The sequence below is a fragment of the Dermacentor albipictus genome, chromosome 3 (genome assembly GCF_038994185.2).
Source record: "Dermacentor albipictus isolate Rhodes 1998 colony chromosome 3, USDA_Dalb.pri_finalv2, whole genome shotgun sequence".
Lineage (NCBI taxonomy): Eukaryota > Metazoa > Arthropoda > Arachnida > Ixodida > Ixodidae > Dermacentor > Dermacentor albipictus.
Window position 1 is genome coordinate 18894839 of NC_091823.1, and position 23488 is coordinate 18918326.

The 23488-nt window shown below is 49.9% G+C and overlaps 1 protein-coding gene across 4 annotated transcripts in view; it reads right to left on the minus strand.

Annotated features, from left to right (window-relative positions):
- LOC139057273 (uncharacterized) overlaps window positions 1-23488 on the minus strand; it is a 167665-nt gene that overhangs the window by 140897 nt on the left and 3280 nt on the right. The window contains exon 1 of one of the 4 annotated variants that reach the window (XM_070535180.1): window positions 11644-11803. The exons of the other annotated variants lie outside the window; for them this stretch is intronic. The gene's annotated coding sequence lies outside the window, so the exon portion shown is untranslated. Of the gene's footprint in view, window positions 1-11643; window positions 11804-23488 lie in introns of those variants that run through there. 4 annotated transcript variants of the gene reach the window in all.

A 23488-nucleotide genomic window follows, 5' to 3' on the forward strand; every position in this document is an offset into this window, starting at 1 on the left:
ACACCGAAGACTTTGCTTCGATTTCTCGACAGCAAAAAAGAAAATCACAGACCAAAAGCGTCGCATGCGGGCACGCCTCTCGGTATTAGAGACAAAGCCACCCATGAGCGCTGCGCATGATGCCAGCGGTACAAATGGTCAAGTGAAAACTATCCGTGCAACTGGACTTACGACTGTGCCTGTGCGAGTTTGATACGCCCGATATATGTCCACTCAAAGAAGATGTCGCAGACGTGATGCTAGGGACAGAAGCCCAACGAAATAGCACGGTTTGCTCGTTTCTTCCTCTTTTATGCAAAAAAAAAAAAGATGCAGTTGATGATTTTAGCTCATGTAGTAACTCCACAAAAACCGGTATTTCGGTATAATATTTTCTGTCTATGCCTAGCCTTAAGAGTTTATATCTTTTTTATCACTGGGCCCGTTCTCACCAAAATGTTCTTACGCTAAAACAAGCTCTAGCACTGTTCAGAAGAGCCGATCGATGCTAGCCAATTATGGTGTTAGACAAATGATTAGCGAACGCAGCATGCCGAATTTATGAGCTTTATTTATTAGCTTTGCGAATTCAATCCCTGTTCTGTATTCAGAATGATAAGCGAAAAAGCCCATATCATAAATGTTAAAAAGAAAGTAGAAAAGAAGAAAATAGCGCGTGAGGGCAGATATATTCCCGCCGTTCAATAGGACAAGAAACAATAAATAGGCCGCACAACGTTTAAAGTACATATGTGCTTAGCCAAGCAAACGAACTAACGTTTCCTTGTTAGACTGCCCAGCCACGCGTTACAGCTGTTTCAACACAATACTTGACGCTTTCCCCGCAGCCGTATCATTGCAGCGAAGGGTTAGAAAAGGGGGCGCCTAATTAATGCTGCATAAATGGACCATCTCACTGGCAAGATAAGCAGCCTGCCATTTAATCGGGCACTCAGGCGAAGCACGGAGTGTCTAGGAAGGCGGTTAACACGTTCACAATGAAGGGCCCGCTCCACAAAGGTTTCCGATCGTAACAACTGCTTGTAACTGGATGGCAGTCTTCGGTAATAATACATGCCAGCCATAGAATAATGTGGCCGGAGCCTCTTGTCACAATCTGCTCTTGCATGCAAAGCGCTTTGTGAATATGAGTCAGAAGCATTTCATTCCACCATTCTAATTCAGCGAAAGGAACGGGACTATATTTCAGCCGAACAGCATTTCTTTTAGCCTGAAGACATTAACCGCCAGCATAATTCCTGCGAAATATTGCTGCGATATAAATACAGTCGAATTTAAATGATTAAGACTGCCGAATATTTATATCTCCCTAGTTTTAAAATTGAGTAACATTGACTCTAAAACCGTCATTGCGCGAAGAGGTACAAAAGTGTGCGGGCGCTCATCTTGTAGTGGCGACTGTCAACTTGGAGGACAGCAGGAGTTACTTTATCAGGGACGAATAAAGGCATTTTGACTACACACACGCTTTGTTACCCTGCTTTTGTTAACAATTTTCTCTGTCTGAACAAGCTCAGAAAAGAGTGTTCGAACTATAGCCCGGCGGCCTTGTTTGAATACACCGTTTCCGATCAAGCACAGCAAGCCAGCCAAAACCTATTTAGAATTGCTTGGATCAACCGGAAGTTTGAAATACCACGAGTCGACTGCGCGCCCTTACATTCTCCGACCTGGCCTACAGCGCCTAATGCGATGCACTTACTGCAACATCCAATTAACCAATTACCATCAGCGTTCTGTCTCTTGTAGAATGAATCTGAGACGTGACTTCAGTGTAGAAGCCTATCTTGCTTGCCCGAGTCAATGCGGAAGGATTGACAACCAGACGAGTTGGTACACTTGCCCACTTGTCAATTGTCCTGTGCTTCGTTTCAAGAACAATGAAAACATGAAATCACGGAAGCCGCGTTTACCACGTGACATGGTGCCCCCCCCCCCCTCCCCCCCGTGTGCGCGAGCCATCTATCCATCCCCCTGACCACAAAGGAGGCATCTCATTATATATAAATTTATTAGCTGGCGTTGACGGGCTGTGCTTGTCTGTGCTACATGTCTCTGCGCATGAGCGAGTAGATCGAAGTCCGTCTGCCCTGTAAGTTCTTTCTTTTTTTCGTTGTTTTCTATTGTATGCAGAAATACGCTTCAAGTCAAATCGTAGTTGTGAGTTCAGGACCTGTCCGGTTGTTCTTTTACGCTTTGTGTTTGGTTCTCGCGTCGCTTTCTTGGAGATGCAAGTTAGGTGTGTGATGAATGCGGCATTCTCGAAGACCAGTTTGCTATCGCTCTCTACTAGCCTCAAAAAAGTGGAAGAGGGAAAAAATGAGAAGATTGGGGGAAAAAGCTGAAGACAGGGAAAAAACGGCGTACAACCACGGCCACCGAGACCGCGTGAGCGTCTCGAGTCCCGGTCCAGAACCAGCTCGGCGCCAGCAGCCTCCGCGCCGCGGTGGATCGACAGGAAGAGAAAACGGGAGACGTGGGACGCTCGTTTCCGGCCCCGTCTAGTACACGCACTCAGAGCCATCCAGCGCGCGCGACTCCTCGGGCGCGCGCCGGCTTTTTTTTCGCCGGCAGCGCAATCTCCTGCAGCCGACCGGCGATCGATGCCGCAAACACGCGCGGGAACAAGTGGGCAAACACGGCACTCGCTACCCAACCTCCGCACCTTGACGCCCTCCGCCAGGCAATTATGCTGCCTCGAGCGGAAGTCGTCCTCGTCCGCACAGACTGGCAACGCGAGCACGTGGCGTGGGAGCAGTTATACGGTATATCTGAGTAGTGCCGCACCGTACACCCTGCGTCTTGCGACAAGGGCTCCCCCCACCCCGCGCGTGGCCGACAACCACGTTTCGGTTCTATACTTTACACGCGGCCATTGTCTTATTTCATCACGAGGGGAAGGGAAGCGGAAAATATGGCCTCAATGCCCGCCGTAATAAATTTACGACTAAAACCTCTTTCTCAGTCCAGTCGTGTTGGTAACGATGAGCAAACGTATAGGTGGGCATATTTTGTGGACAAAATCCACCGTATATAACGATTTATTGGTTCGCGGGGTTTGACATCCTAAAGCAACACTTAGGTATAAGTGCCGTTTAGAGTGGAGGGTCCGGATTAATTTTGACCAGCTGCGATTCTTTACAGCGCACCTAAATAAAACTACACGAGCATCCTTTCGTTTCGCCACCACTGAAATGCGGCCGCCGCGACCGGAATTCGAACCGACGACTTCGCGCTCAGTAAACCCCTATGACGACTAAGCTATACAACAGCGGGTATTGGTTTTAGTTAGCGAGGTTTCTGGGACGGGCTCCCTCTTCGAATGCGGTCCTTTAATAATTTAGCTTTTCAGATAACAACACCAAAAGAGACCATTAGCGGACCTGTGTGACTTCGCAGAATACTTTACCGAATAGCAGCGAACCTGTCAGACTTTTTCGTCAAGGAGGCTTACGTCACTGTGGCGCACCGGGCACTACATGGACACTCATTTCGTTCCCGCGACATGCGCTGCTCACGTATCTCTCGCCGCCGCCGCCGCTAGAGTTCCCAACTACGAACAATGCACCTGTGAAAATATACTCGATTTTGTAAAGCAAAATGTTTAAACGCCCGCACTCGACTATACTAGCGTATACTACTTACGCTCCAATTAGTGCGAATTAGATATTTCCTTATGTTCTCTCCGATTGGGACGCGTCTTTGTAAGTAATACAGTACGTTCTGCTAAGTACCCATCGCATTCCTTCAAAGTTTCATTACGATATAAGTTTTAGTTCTGTAAGGCTGCATAATTGTTTTGTATACTTCATAAGTGTCGCGAGTTGCCCAAGTGTATTGTGTATAGAGAGGGGTCCACTCCCTTACGCGTACGGGCGGCAACCGGCGCCCGGGAGAAAAGAATGCGTAGCGTCGAATGACGACATACCGTGCGTGCCGTAGCGGCGCAGTGCACATGCGAAAAGCGCATTCGGAGAACGTCGTCTTGTATACAGTATTACGATCGGCCTGCAGGGGTACCGACCTGCAAAATTTTCCCAGCCCGCTGCGACGACTCACTTTGTAAAGACAAGAAAGCACCTCATACGGACAGCCAGCGGCGCTACCGAGTCTAGCCACGTCCGGCGGATCGAGTATTGTAAGCTGATTCGCTGTCGCCTTCACGGTTAGCTTGGAGCAAGAGAACTCCTAGAAGAGGATGGTTTGTGGTGCTTTCCCACGGGCCCCAGAGGTCGTCACAGTCAATGGACAGACGCGGCGGCTACTGACTGCGGGGTCAGCTCTGGGATCAAGAGGCGCCTGACTGGGTCAAGACCCCTATCTACCAGAGCCCTCTCACCTCGGTGTGTTCAGTGAAACCAAAGTGCCGAAGTGAATGTATGAAGCCTCCCCCTCAAAGGCGGGTCGACAACGATGACTTTGGACACTCTGATTGGTCAAACATTGAACGGCCGTTCTCCCTCACCTAGGGATCTAGGGAGGACAGAGTGTTTTTAAGACGCCGTTTTGCGGCTACTCAGTGTCCATTCTCTTTCAGTCATGCTAGACTGATGAAATGTAACGTTCTCCACCCTCATGTGGATACTATAAATAAATCCCATATCCTCGTTCTCGATGAGAACAAGTCCCTCCCTTCAACAGCGTCCTTAGCGTGGATGAGTAGGACGACGGCATGGGCCAGCTACCATCTATTTCATGCCCGACCCCAACTCTTACAACAGGCCCAGAATTCGGATGCCAATGAGGTCATGATTCTCCCACGCGGACAAACCTTGAGTGGGGCTGCGGCACGCGGTGTTGGTTCCCCGGCTTTCGAGGCCCTTGCGGGCTAGAGATGCCGCCGAGGTTTAAGATGGCCTAGCAGTAAATTCACAAACACGAATTAATAACATCTTCGTTCAAATCAAGAAAAAGAAATGGGCATGGGCAGGACATGTAATGAGGAGGAAAGATAACCGATTGTCATTAAGGCTTACGGACTGGATTCCAAGAGAAAGGAGGCGTAGCAGGGGGCGGCAGCAAGTTAGGGGGGCGGATGAGATTAAGAAGTTTGCAGTGACAACATGGCCACAATTAGCACATGACCGGGGTAGGTGGAGGTAGCCAGGCTGATGATGATGACGACGATGAGTAATGAATCGTGCGAGCCTGGCGTGATTTGCTGAGGCCGTCACTGGCTACGCGGAAATGGAAGACGGGAACGGAGTTGTAGCAAGAAGGAAAACAGTTTTGTTTTCCAATACGTTTATATTTAAGAGCAAGTCCATCTCCTTGGGTTGTGGCTTAACAAACTTTTAACTCTCATTGGCAACTGCATCTGTGGGACAGGTCAATGGCCGTACTGCCCTTTTTCTTTTGTTTGAGCTATAATATAATTGCTATAATTTGAGCTATAATTGAGACGATATGCTGTCCCTGAGACTGGGCTGAAAGCAGGATTGATGATAGATCAGTGAGGCTCCATCACGCACGTTAAAATGAGTCTGGGCTCTGACAGTCATTGTGACAGTCGAAGGGTGAGACTGTTTCCCAATTGTTCAAGTTGTAATGCATTTATTTTATCTGTCATGTGTATAGAAAAGTTTACCTATAAATATTTCTTCTCCATCTGACCTTCATCGCTTCCTGTCTGCGGTTAATCATCGCTGGCGATCATTATACGTTCCAACGGAGAAGCAAGAAAGACAACCGACGAACAAACTTTACTACTTTTTTGACAATAGTTTCAACCATCCTGGTGGGCGCAATTCGTAATTAGCAAGTTTCAGAACATGTGACTCGCATAACTAAAGTAAGTAGTTATAATTACCACTGCGCATATTGCGTAATATCTACCATATCCTTGCAAAGTTTCAGTACAGTCGATCAGCCCATGCATTGACGCTGCCTGTGCGTCTCGTGCTAAGAAGGCACTTGCAAGCTTTCTCAGAGACACAGAGGTACTTTAGTTTGCTCAGTGTTATGGTGTGTTTTATTTAGTGCCTGCCATGTGTCTGTCGTGGACTGTGCATATCATTTCCTTTCTCGTCATGCTCACTTAGATATGTTAGGAAGAGTTGCGCGTATAAAAGGACGAACACATGTAAAAAACGAAGTAGACGGAAAGAGCACTCTTTCCGTGTACTTCTTCTTGTGCGATCCTTCTGTCTACTTCGCTTTCTTCCCGTGTTCGCCTTTACGTACGCGCAGCTCTTCCTAGCATAGCAATGCACCAACTCGCCCAGCAAAAACTTCTAACTACCCATTTTGGAGTAGCATGCAAGACGCGTGCCGTCAGGCAAACCTCCACACGATTCACTATAGAGTCTCTCTCTCTCTCTCTCTCTCTCTCAATGCAATAGGATTTTTACTTCCCATGCAATCCAATGCTGACACTTTCCATTAGCATATGCTATTTTGGGTACGCTTTTTTCTGGGCGCCAAAAGTAATTTAACTCCAAAGGCGGGACATCAATCCCCGAACCTGTTGATCACGAAGCCAATCTTTCCCAATCGCTACTTACACAACAAGTGTGTTAAGTATAAATCTATTCGCAGAAATTCATCGAGCGTTCCCCTTTTATATCATGTTACAGAAATACTGGTGCGGAATACATACACGCGTCACAATCCCATTGGGGAAAGGGATATATATATATATTTAGAGAGAGGCACAGAGAGCTTTTGTGAGCATTTATCCTGCTTGCTAATCTCGGGGCTTCCACGCTAATATAAGGGTCAAAATTTATACAGAAAATACCAAGAGACAATACTACAACGGCGAATGCAAGCAATGGGAGAACGAGATTCCGAGGTTGAAAAGTCAGTTTTTGGGTGTAGCGCTGGCTATATGGCGCTCCGAAACGCCGCCGGAAGCTCAGAGCGCGCCCTTCATTTCCGGTTCCTGAACCGCCGTCGGAAATTCCGGTCCTTGTGCGGCACGATCGAACTGCTTCCACACCCCTTCAACGGCAACAGATGGTAAACAGACTGGCGTGGCGCTTAGAAACAGAACAGATATTTGAATTGGGTGCAAGGGTAAATGAACTGTCCATAAACGTGTCGGGCTGTATCAAAGAGTCGTTGCTCGTCGCAGTGAAAGGGCTGCGATTTAGTTTGATCATCAGAAAGCTCCTGCTTCACACATGTATCGACGCTGATCCCACTACGTGCATTGATTCCTCTAGACTGCCACGAATGGGCTTTGACATCGCAGAGAAAGCTATGACAGCTTCAAACTCGAAAACACTGCAATCAAATTGTCAAATCAATCAAACGCCCAATCAACTAGTTAGTTTGGCTAATACTGTTGGACTACCACCGCGCTACATATATAGAAGGTGTTCCGCAGCGCTGGTCGAGCGATCGGCCAAGTAATTTCGCGCACTATTACGAAGTGATTGGGTCGAGGGACCGGCAATAGTTGAGAGTCCCAACACATGCGTAACTGAGACGCAAGTATACTCTCGAGTGTGAGCGCATGGGAAGCCGGCGCTGAAAAGAAAGACGGCCTTGGTTTCAGCCAGGACAAAACGCCGAGTCGCGTCCGTCTCTTCCGCCCCCTAACGAAAGGAAACACAAAGCGACACGGTAAATGTAGCGCGTGCAGCGAGTCGAGGCAACAAGGTCGACGCGCATCACGTAGAACACGTCGGTGTCCGCTTCAGCTTTCGGCTAACCCTGGCCGGACACGCGGAATGAGCAAGAGAGAAGTGGGAGGGAAAGAACCCCACAAGAACAGCACCGTGAAAAGAGGCATGCATGCACTGGCGCGCAGCAGCTGTCACGCATCACCCAGGAGAGAGACGCGCGGCTCCGCTTTCGCACCGACGCCGATCGCGGCGGCAAGGAATCTGCGCCGCTGAGTCAGGCCGGGCAGCAGCGCCGCCCGGCCATCTCCGCCTCTTCCGCGGCTCTCGTATGGCACGACGCGGGCAAACACCGGCCCGGTGCCGCCGCAGCAACCGATCGTCCAAAAGCCAACCCGAAAGCGATACCCGCCATTCCCGTGAAAGGAGCGGAAGGGGGCACGAAAACGTGCCCGTACTCGGCCGTCGACGGCCGCAAGCGCAGTCTCCGATTTCCCTGGTCTTTCTGCCGGAGCTTCACTCGGTGCAGTGCAATGGAAGGCAGGCGGTCGCGCTTCCGCCCTGGTCGGCAGCGTGCGTGCATGCGTTCGTACTAGTACAAAAGCATCACGGACCACGGGTTCCGCGATAAAGCCGATTTTAACGCGCTGGCGGCCACGTGTCGCAGAATGTCCGGCGTCGGCCGTCTTTTCGCGGAAAACCAGTCTTCTATCACCAAAGTTGTTCATGTTTATAGTCTTTCATTCTTTACAAAGTTATTACTCGGAATTTTGAGAATGCCAGCCCACAAACAAATGTCATGAGAGACAGAATGAACTTATTCTGAGCAAGCGCACTGTGCACCCTATGTGGGCGGCCTCCTTTATTCCAGGTAGCTGCGGGGCACGGCCATCTCCCGTGCCCGTTCGGTCAGGCTGCGCTGTTTCTTCAGGTCCGAGTCTGTTAGCTTGGCCTCCCACTGCTCCTCAGTTAGTGTTTGGATGCCTACTATGCCACGTTTTCTTACACATCCCCATGCCATATGACATAGAGTGTCTGGGACATCACAGTACTTGCAGATGTGCGAGTGCTCAGATGGTGAAATTCGGTGCAATAAGATACCGTGGTCGTAGGTATTGGTTTGCAATTTCCTAAACGTAACTGCTTCTTCCCTAGTTAGGCTGGGGTGAAGTGGCGGGAAAGTTCTTCTGTCTAGCCTGTAGGTGTTACAAAATATCGGCGTATTTTTTCCGGACTTCATCCTTCGCCCCTAGCGCGTCCTGTGAGAAAGCCCGGTGAACGTGAGCTCGGGCACAGGCGTCGGCTACCTCGTTCCTCAGCAGAGACTCGTGGCCGGAAGTGCAAACGATGTATATATCTGGTAGATGCTTCTTTGCCGTGGTTGTGAAGATATGTAGGGCTTGCCTGGAGAGTCTGCCTTTCTGAAAATTTCGGTAAGCCGCTTGTGAATCATTGAGTGTTATTGCTCCATCCCCGCAAGTTGAGATGGCCAGAGCTATTGCTGTTTCTTCTGCCGCATTTATTTCTCTTGTTAAGATGATAGCTGCCGTTCTTTCTTTACCCTTGCTGTCAACAACGCTGATAGCACGCGCTGGAGTTTCCGAATAATGTCATGACAAAGAAAATAAAAACGAAAGCGCATACCTCCTATGTTAGATCTTCTCAGTGAAATATTAAAAGTGCGAAATAATAACAGCAAATCAGCCCACGCACGAAGCCGAGTGTCTACCAGAAAGTTCGCCTTCGTGCATAGCGTTCGCCGCCAGCGTTTGCCGGTAAACATTACGGTTACATAAACTGAGTCGCCGGGAAGCGTGAAAAGCCGTCAGAGATGTTTGAATGCTATCGGGTTCCACTTTTAATGACGAAGCTTAAACGTCCTCCAAATTGTTATTCTCCGCCTTTGAATGTAACTTGACATTAAGTCCTAACTTGGCATTATACGAGCTTTCAAGGAAAGCTCGTCAATTTCGGTTCTTGCGCCTTACTTAGGAACACAGCTTCTTCGGTGACCCCGTGGTCCGCGCATACTTTTGCTCATGGGTGTGAGCGTGCTTGTTCTCGAACTGTGGAAGCCGAAGAACGAGTATGTGCTATGCAATAGTTGGCACTTTAGCCCGAAAGGCGAAGCACTGAAAGCGAGAGCAAGGTTTACCGCTGCTCTCGAGCTCTTTGTTCGAACAGCGCGCTAACAAATACGCGGGGCCGGGCGACATGTTCGTGCACCGCAGCCCGTGAGCCAACCAGTGCTGCGCATCAGAAACAATGCCCCGGCAGATACCACGCGCCTTGGAACGTTAGCGCGATGATTAGAATAGACTGAAAGAGAAAAAGAAAGACTGCTGACCACACCCTATAGCTGTCTGGCGCGCGGCTGAGAGAGAAGTGCACGGTTCTTAATTGTTGAGAAGAGGAAAAGTTGGCAATGTATTCTGCAGCCATTGACGAAGCACGGTTCAGCGCCAAAGAACCTCAATCAGCAGTGGAGGAAAGGGCGATAAGGAAAGAAAAATTGAAATAGATATGAAGGAAGAGAGTGCTCAGAGCTGATATAGCGCTTGATGAGCGCTTGACGATGAGGATGGCAGCCAGCCGTGTTGCAGGCGTCGCACCTCGGTGCACGTGATGAGACCGATGAAGACCTTCGGCATCCGCAACTTGAAATTTAACTGTCCGCTCCGCTCACACCACAGCGTGTGCGCCGCGGTGTGGCACGCAGGCAACTGCATGGCGGGAACGTTTGGTGCTTGTGCGCACAACGCTCACGCCAGCAGCAGAAGGCATGAACGCTGCTGCGCTGCAGAGTCGACATGAGCGGAGCTTGACGGACGTCCATTTGGCTTCGCTGTTCTTGCAGCAAAGCGCACCGCGCCTCTCCCAAGACCACCTATACCTCCACGCACAGGCCATGCGCATGCGCCGTCGACATCGTGACAGCACCACGGTGGCGGACGCGCTGACGGCACGAACGCGCCTCCAGCGTCGAAATAAACATAATCAGACTTCAGCGATTCATACGGACCTGAATTCACTTACCGTGACAGCATTTGCTTCTCTGTATCGCAGTGGCTTCTCCCTTCGCACCCTCTTTCGTGCAAAGCTCCCGAACCCTGTGAAGATACCAACTAAATACAGCGGAAAGGGCGGTGCCATGATGGCACACGATGATGACTGCGACGCGGATGCATGACGACGTCTACGACACAACAAGGCGGCGTCATGACGACGACACTTTAGTTGTCTTGGCGAGCGAAACGCTGCGAATGCCTGCTGCGCAGGAGCCCTACTTGCGAGCGATCATTACATACCACGCACCAGTCAATCTATACGTGAGCACACTCTGCTCTTGGTTGCAAAATACATGCACAGTCGCCACCAGCTGCAGTCTCGATGAGAGTCTGAATCGCAGACGTTACGAACTCCACGCGATCCGCCAATGGCAAATATGGCCTGACGGCTCATTGATCAGTGCGTATACGGCTCCAAGCTGCACATTGGCGCAGTGGCACAAGTTCGACTCTTCAGTGAAGGCGTTGAGCAAAGTTTTGTTCATCTATGCCATTTGGTGATGAATATGCAGGAAGTGAAATGACGATGGTAAAGAATGCCGGCCCGACGATGGCGTAACGAAGCGAGCGAACAGAGCAAACACGGCCTAGGACATGCAGTTAACTGCTGGCCCGGGGAAAAAAAAAAGAGAGAAAGAAATAAAAAGAAAAGAAAAAGGACCGTGTATACGATAATACAAGAGAGATATGCGCACATACATGAGCCCGCTGACAGAAAAAACTGCAGAGTAGCGTTAGGAAAGCTCCCGGTATGTTCGCGTTAATTGAATTTAAAGGGTCCTCTCTGTACGAAAGCAGCTCAAGAATTCAGCAGAGAGGAAACATTCAGCCTATAGCCGCCGGCCAGTGAGGCAATCTAGGAAAAGAAGACATGGAATTCGCCAGCTTCAAATCGCGAAAGTAGTTCCATCCAAATTCGCAACTCAGAAACTGAGTTCCGAGTCAAGATCGCGCAAGTACGGCTTGAAGACTGAGTCAGGGGTAAGTCGCAGGTCCAGCGTTCTTACCTTCCGGCGCCGCCGGCAGACCCACCGTGTGTTGGCTACATGGACTGCTTTCGGGCGCGTTGCACGAAACTGAGGACACGACGAGCAATCGCGAATAGCTGGAGGGAGGGCTGCGGGGCGGGCAACCGCAGAGCACCACCGCGCACGCTTTGCAGTCACGGTGCGGCTCCGCGCAAGGCTCGGGGAAAACACTCTGCGTGTGCGAGAGCCGTTGTTTCTGCTTATCCGCCAAACTATACGTGCAGTGCCGACCACTCGCGAAAGCGCGGCGCCTTCCTAAAGTGCGTCACGCACCGCAGAGCGTTGTCTTTTGGCAGCTTTCTCGAGCGACCCCACAGATTCCAAGTAGCGTACGAGATACTTGGAAAAGAGAAACTTTAATGAGCCGAACGAGCCCTGCAAGTCCGGAACGGCGTTGTCTTTGAGCAGCTTAGCAAAGGGCAGTATCCATGAGGCTTATAACTGCGTGCGGCTGCGAAGACACGTTAAAAAAAAAGAAGTGTCTCGTCGGTTGTCTTGTTTGAAATGGGAGGAATTATAAGAACACAGAGCACGCACCGATATGCTTCGCATACTCGCTGTGTTCTTACCTGCTGAACATTTTAACGAGGAAGCGATAATTGAGCAACTTATAGTGGAGCACGCTTCCAGGACTTGCGGATATTTAAAAGCCTTGATATACGGAGCAGAATAGAGTGGAGCGAGATGCAATACAATGTTGCTTTGAACAGAGCCAAGGCTGGAAGGGTTCCAGGCTTCACTACTGCAGTTCGCTTTTTCTACTTCCGTACATGGTGACATATAGTATACCGCGGTCAACGCCATACTGAGTACAATTAACAATGAAGAAAGCGCGCAGATGGTCCAATGGTTTCGCATCCATCTCGTATATACTAGTTCGAATCTTGGTGCCAACTACAATGCGCTTTCTTTTCTTTTTTTTTCCGTTTAAAAACTGTCCTAGAACAGCCGGCATCCGCACAGGAGACCCTGTCGATACGTTCAAGCGAACGCTAGGCCTCACAAAAAGACAGATTGTTGTGGAGCATTTACGGCAGCAGTAGGAGGCACGTACTACATGAACACAGGTGCCCGTAGGCACCTGCTAGAAAAATAGCTGCAAGGGCACTGCCGTTGAGCTATACGGAGCCTTATAGCGCCTGAAGAAAGAGATTCTCCAGCGTTATACTATCCCTACTAGCCAGGTGAATTATAGACGCCATGTGAGGAAAAGGAAGAATAATCGAATTGTATTTGATGAGCGAGCTGACGTATGAGTTCCCGTGCAAAATTGTCGCTACGGTGAGACCTCCTATCTACAGCTGTTTGCAACAGCTGGGGCGCGGCGGCGGAACTCTTCCACACGCGTTTAACCTTCTATAATAATTATACAGATAGAATGTAACTTGAAAGAGCGTAAGTTTGGGCATGTTGGTATTCCATAACGTTTTCCACAAATGCTTTTTATTCTACGAAGCGGTACGCATATGTGATTCGAACATTGTTATAGAGCTAACACATGCATCCACAAAATAACAAGGACGAGACACAGACGCTGTGTCTCGTCCTTGTTACTCTGTGGATGCATGTGTCAGCGCTGTAACAATGTTCGAATCAAGTATGTACCAACTCGCCCAGAAAGAAGTTTTAATAAACGGTACACATATATATGTATACATATGTGTACCGCTTCGTAGAATAAAAAAAAACAATGGTTAGCGCTGTGTCCGCGTCGTACTTCAGTCTCTCGTCCCTTTTCGTGCGCTAAAAACGTAAAAGATAGAATGTACTGTGGGAATCGATGTTATACGGATCATTTTACAGATAGCGAGCTAAACAGCATTATTCGCGGTTCTTCGACGAGTGACCAGATGGACCAACGTGTTTATGCAAAGTAGGGTGCCTCGATAAAAGCGCAAGCGACGCTATCGAGGCACCCCATGTGTAAAGCAAGCAGTTGATTGCGTGACGCGAGCCTGCATGGTGTGACCACATAAGCAATACGACGACGACGGCGTTGCGAAAGCTTTTCTTTCTTTCTTTCTTTCTTTCTTTCTTTCTTTCTTTCTTTCTTTCTTTCTTTCTTTCTTTCTTTCTTTCTTTCTTTCTTTCTTTCTTTCTTTCTTTCTTTCCTTTCTTCTACGCCGGCAGGAAACGATACAACCCGTTCCGTTACGACCTGGGCCGCAACGGAAAGCGGCGCAGTGTAACAGACCACCTGAAAGCGTTAGCTCCCACGAGTCAAGTATGGGAGCAACTGACACGCTCCCGCTCATGACGCAATTAAGGGAGAGTGTCATTTCAGTGGCAGAGTGGGAACTAGCGCGCGCGCTCTAGCTCGCGGTGCGTGACGCGAGGCACGCGCCAGTCGCCTCAAAGAGCTATGACGTCGGCGTTGGCACAAACGAGACGCGCGTGCATTCACGCACGAATAGGCCCTCACCAAGCTCTGCCAGACCCACCTGAATGGGCGGGCATTTTTTCGACAATTTGGTCGCGCTCAAGGAGTACACTGACATATGGAACCAATGGTTGCAGGCATGATTTAAGCGCATCCACTTTTGTGTTGTACTTGTCAAACAAGGAAATAAAGGGGATAGTGGGCTAACGGTTTGAGCATCGGGTTGCTGGGCTCGGCGTCAGGGGGTTCGATCCCACCATCTGACACTAGTATATATATATATATATTTATATATATATATGAGACAAGGCGAGACAGGAACCTACCATGTACCTCAAAGTGCTTTGGAAAGAGCCAAAGAATGCTTCGAATTAAAAGGCGAACGTCCTCACTGCTGACCGGTGGCAGCGGGCGTCACATCCACAGTTTCACGACGCCGCGGCGGGAATTCAACATGAGAGGGGAAAAATATGGAGAGGAGTTCTTTAATGAACCTTGGCTAGCTTCACCTGACGGCACGACTAGCTTGCTGCCCCAAACGGGAATGACATGAGAAATGGAATCATGTACGCACAGTGGATGTCATAGACACACAGTGCTACGAGATCTGACTTACACCCCACAACGCAGGCCTTGTTAAGTTATCGTAATTGGCAACCGTCACTGGGTCGCAGACCGCAGCTGTTACAGGATGTAATTAACAACGTGACAGCTGCTGCAAGAGAGCTATAAATGTAACGGCTCTTCAACTTTTCGTTCGATTACAACTGACGTGAGCAAGGAGAAATATCGGGTGTTTCTTTTTTCTTTTTCTCTCCTTATTTTACTTCTTTAGGCGGTCCAAAATGTTTAGAGGTTGCCTGTGGCAAATAGCACAATTCTAACCGTTGATATAATTTATTCGATAAGGCGGTCATTAGTTCTACGAGAAATAAAGATGCTTGATTAAATAATTATTGGAATTGCACTAGCTAACTTTTTTAATTAATTACGTTACGGCACATATTTAAATCTATGAATTACAGCCGGTGAGTTCTGGAGGCGTATCCACTTGGAATGAATTCTCTAGACTGCACCAGTTTCGAGATATTAATTTTCGAAGTGTCCGACAAAACGCATTGACGTTCCTGTTACCTTTGCGCGTCGATGCATAAAACAGCGTTTTCGTAAAAGAAGTAACTGCAACACCAATGCATTTCGGCGGACACATTAAAAATTAATATCTCGAAAATGGTGCAGTCCAGAGAATTCGTTCCAAGTGGATACGCCTTGCGAATTCACCGGCTATAATTCGTGCATTTAAATATGTGCCGTAAAATAATTAAACAGAAAGTTAGCGTAGTTACGTTAGTTATTTAATTAGACAGTTTGATTCCTCGTAGAAGTAATGGCCGCCGCCTCATCTTAGGATTGTGCTATCTGCTATAAATGATTTGCACCTTCTAAGAAGAACACTCAGTATAACGAAGACAGCTATTCACTCCGGTCCCGTGGAGGTATTCTAAAATTATTCTGTTGTCTCTTGCAGGAATATTCTATATTCTACATAGAATATAAAAAAATTCGCCTTTAAAAGGAAGGCGATTTCGTCAATGTTAAACGACACATACATAAAACACCAAAAAGATAAGCGAGTAGAAAGGAAAAATGTGGATAATTTTTGTTACAGGCATCCTGTCGCGTATGAATAACTAACTATATGTTGGACATATTTTTAAAATGTGAACACAGTCGGAAAACATCTTTAAGTGTGCTTGCAAAGGAAATAGGGAAAAGACATAGACATCTGTATAACACCGGAGGACACGTGAGTAGTAGTTAGCCTTGAAAATATAGCCTGGCAAATTATGTGATTCCAAACGAACCAGAAATAATCTACGACTTGCCACTAAGTGGAAAAGCTGTTGCCATAGATAGCTTCCGCAAACTAGTAGTTACCAAGTATTTAGTGCTCATTCATAATATTAGCGTGTGACTCACGTCCAAGTCTGAAAGGGCGCAATGCATAAGAAAGCTTGATTGAGCCAAAAATCGAACGCGCCCTCTCGGTGAGGTGCATCCCAGACATCGACATGCCGTAGCGCTGCCAAGCATAGATGAGATTCACGCAGACTTCACGAGTTATTCGGCACGACAAGACCTCACAAAGAGCAAGGTCGGGACACAACACTCGCTGAGTCTCCAACCGACACGGCGACTGAACAAGTGGTCCTGAACAGACGGAGACCCAGTTATTGAGGAGAGGAGCATGGCGGCAGAGGTTCGGCAGTCGGCACGAAAAGAAATGGCAACAACAACAACAGGACACGGCGGTGAAGACGGGGGCGGGCGTGGAAGGGCCTATGAAAGAAGCAAGCAAGCAGCACCCCCCGCCCCCCAACGACCCTCGTTCAAACCCGGCTCCGTGGCCTCTCAAGAAACGCTCCGTCTTCGCGCAAGCATTTCCCACAGACTGGTAGCACACTCCCGCACCTCCTTCCGTGAACACCACTGTTGCTCGAGCTGCCTTCCACCACAGCCCGTTCGCCAGCTTTCATCGCAGGAGCTGCCAGCCAAGGGCAACCGCGGGCCGCGCTTTAAACTCGCTGACCGACCCATTCTCACCGCTCGCTGCTCCGATGCCGAGCCCGGCCTGCAGGTTCGCTGCCCTCCTCGGCAGCGGCCTGCACACCGAGCCCCGGGACAGCTGGCGCGTCGACCCGCGGTGGGAACGCACGTACGCGGGCGGGGCAGGGGGGATTTCACCGCCTTGCCGTCTCTTGCCCGCTCGCGCTGCTTTCTCTGCGTCCATCGTGAATGCAACATTCGGGAGGGTGGCGCTCGAAGGGCAAGGCCAGCCACCCCATGCACGCGCTGTGCGCCCGAAAGAAATCCCCACGGGTGAAGACTCGAGCATCGATGGACGAGATATACGTTAGTACGAGATTGAGCCGCCGGTGATACGAACTATTATAAACCACGGGAGCGTTCTCTTGGCGAAGCGTCTCACCGGGTTCCTACCGAAGGCTTTAACGGAACTTACGTCACCGCTAGCAAGTAGGTAACAACGAGGGAAAGAGCTTACCGCGCTGACTGGACCAAGATGGAAAGGACCACCCAGTGTGTCCAGCGCGTAGTCACAGAAGAAGTTCTTGAGCTCGAATTGTTAACAAGAGCAGAAGACAGCCATTCGTAAAGTTGTACATATTATTGTGGAAGGTTGCCGTCCAACGGTGTAACAGCACTCGGGAACGAAAAGGATTGTGAATTATATAGCTTTCAGGCATACTATTGCCTCGTGTGACAGTTCCCAAATGCAGATCGACAGCCACACCCTCGTAAGCGAATAGGGCGCGTGCGTGAAATGAAGCAATCAATCCGGCTCGATGGTCGCGTCGCCGAAGTGGAAACCAACATCCGGTAAAGAGCACGCGAAGAGGTGGTCGGAATTAAATCACGTGCGATGGCCCTTGCCTGGGAAGGGAGTTGGGACACGCAATCCATAGGTGAGGTGCTCCTACACCGAAACTACGACCTGCTGAAATTGGGCGTGCACGTAACCCGACCAAGGTGACGACGAGGACGCGTCGCTACGTGTGCCTTGCGTAATGGCGGCGAATGACGCAAACTGATATGTAGGTGAAACCGCATCGGTCTCCTCAGCATTCGAACCGGTCCCTGGCGGATAGTGATTTCATACGTTCTTTGCACCGTTTCCGCTCCGCCACGGGCCTCAGAATCTCACTGTCAGATTTTCTTAGGCAATCGTTTTAGCTGAGCAGTGCATTTGTGATGTTATTGGGCCGGATCACTCCAGAAAAGGGAGAAGCAGCACGCCAAAGCAAAAACACACATAAGACTTGTATTGACGTACACGACACAGATAACGGCACACACAAGTGACAATGTCCCAAAATGCCTCATAGGCGACATGCACTATATGTATCGGTGGATTACGATCGGCCTACAGTTCCGGCGGCAGCTTGTGTCGCCGTGTCTTAGACCTCGTTGAACCGATGCCGGCCAGCGGGGTCGGACAACTGGGTCGGACGGCCGGGACGGTCGGCTGGGTCGGACAGCCGGGTTGGACGGCCGGGTCGGACAGCTGGGTCGGACGGCCGGGACGGTCGGCCGGGTCGGATGGCCGGGTTGGACGGCCGGGTCGGACCGCCTCGCGGCGCTCAGGTAGCCGGCCGCAGTCACCGGGTCGCGTCCACAGCTGGCGGGGTAGCCCTGTGGCCGCTCACCCGAACGCTCGAGTGCCCTGGTTCCGGACCGCCAGCCCTCCTGGACCAGTGCCCAGCGGAAGAGCGGGGCGAGGTAGCCTCCCAGCGGGCGACAGTGTTGCTTCAGGTGTGGCGTATTGGCGTGGTCGGCGATAGCTCCTATGGGCCAGACGCCCAGCGAGGAAGCTGTTTTCCGTCGACCGCCGAACCTCGCGCACTGCTCACGCCACGGGCCACGGGCCACACTCTCGCGCCACGCTTTTTGAGGCGCCACTGCCGGCGCTCCCAAATTGGTGTCGATGATGATGATGGTCCTCTTCGCCACCGCACGGCGCACTGTCTTCATATGTTTAGGCTTCGCACTCCCGCGTACCATATATTATGACAATACCCCCCTTTTCGAGAAAGTTGTTCGCAACTATTCTAACACAAGGACGCGGGATGAGAAACAGAACAAAAAGGAAAATTGTCATGTACGTCTGTCCGATTGTTCATATGAGTACACGACACATCTTGCTCACAGGGCATTGCACCCAGTCAAAGAACGAACGCACAAGTCTGTTTGCTTTCAACTAAATACTAAGCACTTCAGATGTCGCAATGTCTAATCACATTTTGATATATAAACAGGTGATTACGCGCGACTCGACTCAAGTAGTCAGCTCCGACACTGTCACAATCTTTTATGTAGTTAACAGTAAAAGAATACTCCTGCAAAAGGAGACTCCAACGCAACACTCTGTTGACGTGCCTGGCGCGCTCCTCTGTGGGCTTGTTTCCGGTGGCCTGGTCCCCGGCGCTTTCTCGACTTCGGAGGGTCTTGTGTCGGCGCTTCTAAGACTTCAGGACCGAACGGACTTGTATTCTTGCACGCACACACAAGCACACACTGACGAGGATGTGGAGCGGCCTGTACTTTCTCTTTAGCGGTTGTCTTTTTGCACTTGTCGCACGACTTCACGAAGCGTTTTACGTCTCTGTGCACATCTGGCCAATAAAATTCTTGTAGGACACGATCGGTTGTTCTCCTGATACCTTTATGTCCTGCCGTGATGTTTTCATGAGCCACTTCTAATACGCCATGTCTAAATGCTTTTGGTATGACCACCTGCTTAAAGGTTCTGCCTGTGGCCCGGTGGTAAAGGCGATACAACAATCCTTTTTCTTCCACGAACTCGTAGCTGTGGCCCTTTCCTGAGTTAAACGACTTGCTTACTTTCGCAAAAATATGTTTCAGCGTCGGGTCTTTCCGCTGTTCTTCAATGAGTTGTCCTTTTGTCATGTCACGTAAGACGATTGTTGGAACGCACAAGGGACGAATCTTGCCTTGTTCTTGTTCTTCCATTTTTGCTTCAGCCACGCTCGATACATGGTGAGGCTTCCTAGGCGCCTTATTACGCTTCATCCCTATCGACGACGACTCAGCGTTGGGAGCAGCGGGGTGCTTCCAGTCAGAGTCCGGATCGTATGGTCCTCTGACGCCTGGAAGATTTCCCAGAACAAGGTCATAGAGGGGCTCGTCCATACATGCCGCTGTTAACTTGCCTGTAAAATACGGCGTGTTCACTGGCAGGACAGCTTCAGGCAGGTAGCTTGTTGAGCCATCCAGAAGAACAACGTTCCTCTTTCTTCCCGTCATATATACCTGTGGAACGAGCTCCCGTCTGACAACTGCAGTATTACAACCGGTGTCTCGTAATACACGAACACTTCTTCCCAGCAGCCGGCCTTCAACCACTGGCATCCCGTCGATGAGGAAAGTTACAGCAGTCCCAGGGTTCTTGTCATCGCTGTCGCTTGATCGGCGAGTCTTCTTTCCTGGACGCTTTGATTCATTCACTTGACGAGTTCGGATTGGTTGAGATTTGGCGAGTGCACACGCTGAACTTGGTTTGTTGTCCCCGTACCCAGTTCGGCAATTTTCAGCTGTGTGTCCCGTTCTGTCGCACAACTCACACTTCAGCATACGCTTAGGTGGGGCACGGCAGTCAGGAGCCAAATGTCCAAACCGATGACAAAGGGTGCACATAAGTTGCGGTTTCCTGGGAGCTTCAATGTTTTTTCCACCAGAATCCTTTGTGTTATCGGGACCCTTTCCGAGGTTTGTCCAGTTCTGCGCTTCAAGAAAGCGATCCGTCAAGCTAGCAAGTTCGTCAAGGGATTTGCACTCTCGCTCCTTCAAGAAAATGACTAGCTTTGACTCACAACAACGCAGAAACTGTTCAGAGATCATGTGATCTCGTAGATCTTCATAAGTTTTAGGCACATTAGCCATCTCAATCCATTGGTCAAAATAGGCTGAAATTCTTGCTGCTAACTGTCTTCCAGTTTCGCCCTCTACTGCTCGTGCTTTACGAAACTTCTCTTGGTAGCCTTGAGCCGTGAATTGAAATCTCTGTAGCAACGCTTTCTTTACCTTTGGGTAATCTAATGAATCGGTGGCAGTCATCCGACCGATCACAGTTAACGCTTCCCCAGACAGACACATGCTCAAAGCAAGAGCCCATTTTTCTTGTGGCCAGTCCTGCCCTGTTGCTACGCGCTCAAATCGCTGTATATACGCGTGTAAGTCATCGCGTTTCTCGTCGAACAAAGGAAGTAACTTCTGTGGATTGAGGGATGACGAGGAGGTGCTGGGCGCAGTCAAAATTTCAGAAGCAGCTGCCGGCACATTGCGAGCTCCTTCCTGAAGCTGCAGCTTTAGCTGGAGGATCTCACGCTGCCTCTCGTCAGCTAAGCGCGCTAATTCAGCAGCTTCTTTCGCTGCCTCTCGCTCCGCAGCTCTCTCGTCCCTTTGTTTTGCCTGTTCGGCCTCAATCCATCTGCGAAGTTCTGCGCCTGACAATCCTATTTGGAGTCCTATAGCCGTGATTTTCTCTAAGTCCATGGTGCCGTCTACTAATGTGTGTCTGCGCTCAAGCGAAACTGCCCCCTTTCACTGTATTTACGAGTGGATCCTGGCAGGCTCGCCAGTTTGTGATGTTATTGGGCCGGATCACTCCAGAAAAGGGAGAAGCAGCACGCCAAAGCAAAAACACACATAAGACTTGTATTGACGTACACGACACAGATAACGGCACACACAAGTGACAATGTCCCAAAATGCCTCATAGGCGACATGCACTATATGTATCGGTGGATTACGATCGGCCTACAGTTCCGGCGGCAGCTTGTGTCGCCGTGTCTTAGACCTCGTTGAACCGATGCCGGCCAGCGGGGTCGGACAACTGGGTCGGACGGCCGGGACGGTCGGCTGGGTCGGACAGCCGGGTTGGACGGCCGGGTCGGACAGCTGGGTCGGACGGCCGGGACGGTCGGCCGGGTCGGATGGCCGGGTTGGACGGCCGGGTCGGACCGCCTCGCGGCGCTCAGGTAGCCGGCCGCAGTCACCGGGTCGCGTCCACAGCTGGCGGGGTAGCCCTGTGGCCGCTCACCCGAACGCTCGAGTGCCCTGGTTCCGGACCGCCAGCCCTCCTGGACCAGTGCCCAGCGGAAGAGCGGGGCGAGGTAGCCTCCCAGCGGGCGACAGTGTTGCTTCAGGTGTGGCGTATTGGCGTGGTCGGCGATAGCTCCTATGGGCCAGACGCCCAGCGAGGAAGCTGTTTTCCGTCGACCGCCGAACCTCGCGCACTGCTCACGCCACGGGCCACGGGCCACACTCTCGCGCCACGCTTTTTGAGGCGCCACTGCCGGCGCTCCCAAATTGGTGTCGATGATGATGATGGTCCTCTTCGCCACCGCACGGCGCACTGTCTTCATATGTTTAGGCTTCGCACTCCCGCGTACCATATATTATGACAGCATTAAGTGACACAAACCTACAGGCATTTATCGAATGAGTCTTGGTGTATCTTGTGCTGAGACAGTATATTGGCAGTAACGCGGGTACAACCTTTATTACCTGTAGTTTCACGGCGTGTAATGCTGTCGTTCAATGCACGATTTGCGCAATGTCAGCGCTGTCTTCTTTTATTTTTAGTTTTCCGAATGAGAACAACATGCAAAGTACAGCGCTATGAAGTAGGGAAAGGGAAAGAGCAATGCTCCAACAGTTAATTTAATTATTCATGCGTGTCGGTGCCCTCTGAACTGTCGATGACAGGGAAGAAACGAGATTCTCGAGCCATTGACCTGACGCTCTACATGTCGCAGGGGCGTAATGGTTACAAGGCGCGTCTTGCCCGCTATATAGCGAATACGAACTGGCACGCGGTAATGCGAATGTGACGTTGAAAGACTTCCTAGACTACTTGCGCGCACGATCAGCGACTCTCGTTCAAAGTGATGCGCTAATCTGCTACTACTTCTGCATGAGCAACAATTTATGCAGGGATTATACACGAAGGTGCTCCCTGGATTCACAAGTAAGAAAAGCAAAAACGAAAAGAAAGTGGAGGAAGGGGAAGACGTGGTTCGACAGCCCTGATTCGCTAACGAGGCAGCTAAGTGAACGGCTATGAATTATAGAGCAATATCCCCAACTGCTGTACTTTATTTTATTTTCTTTAAGACGGCTGAAAGGCGTGTCAGGATGGATGACATGTCGGACACCTTCTGATATCGGGTAATTATTGCAAAAACTGAAGACGAAGAATTTTCGTATTTTATGTAACCTAACAGCGGTAGTTCTGCCGCTGTTGCTTGACGAGAACCACCGTTCGTAACGACCCTGCAGTGCTTGTGATGAAAGCGTTCTAAGATAGACACATCGATACGAACGGATTTGCCATATAGTCTTCGTCGCCCTCAAGTCAGTAATCACCGCCCATCTTGAGCAGACCATGAACCCCGAAAATGCAGATTTGTTTCCGCCAGAACCATCAGAAAAGGCAAGCTAAATGGGCGCGCCAGAAGGTCCTTCAGAGCTGCTGAAATATGGGGAGCACTTCGAGCATTTCCCTCAAGAGTTGTAAAAAAAAAATATTCGCCGTTTTCGACACAACATTCAAGGCATGTAATCACACAAACAAGGACTCGTTTTACTCACACAAGAAAGTGCTCGAATGCGTTCCAGTAATTCCACGTAGCATGTCGAAAAAAATGGGAACACACTGCCGCTTCGTGCTTATAGAAACGTTGCCACGTACCGCTTCGGAGAAGTTAACTTGCGAGGGTCTTCTTCCAAACGTTATCAACGTTGCACTAAACTGCTATCCGAAACTATGCGAAAATGCCGCGGGTGGCTTAAAATACAACGGGACGTAATTAATTTAAGAAAGTTTGTTCATTCATTCATTCT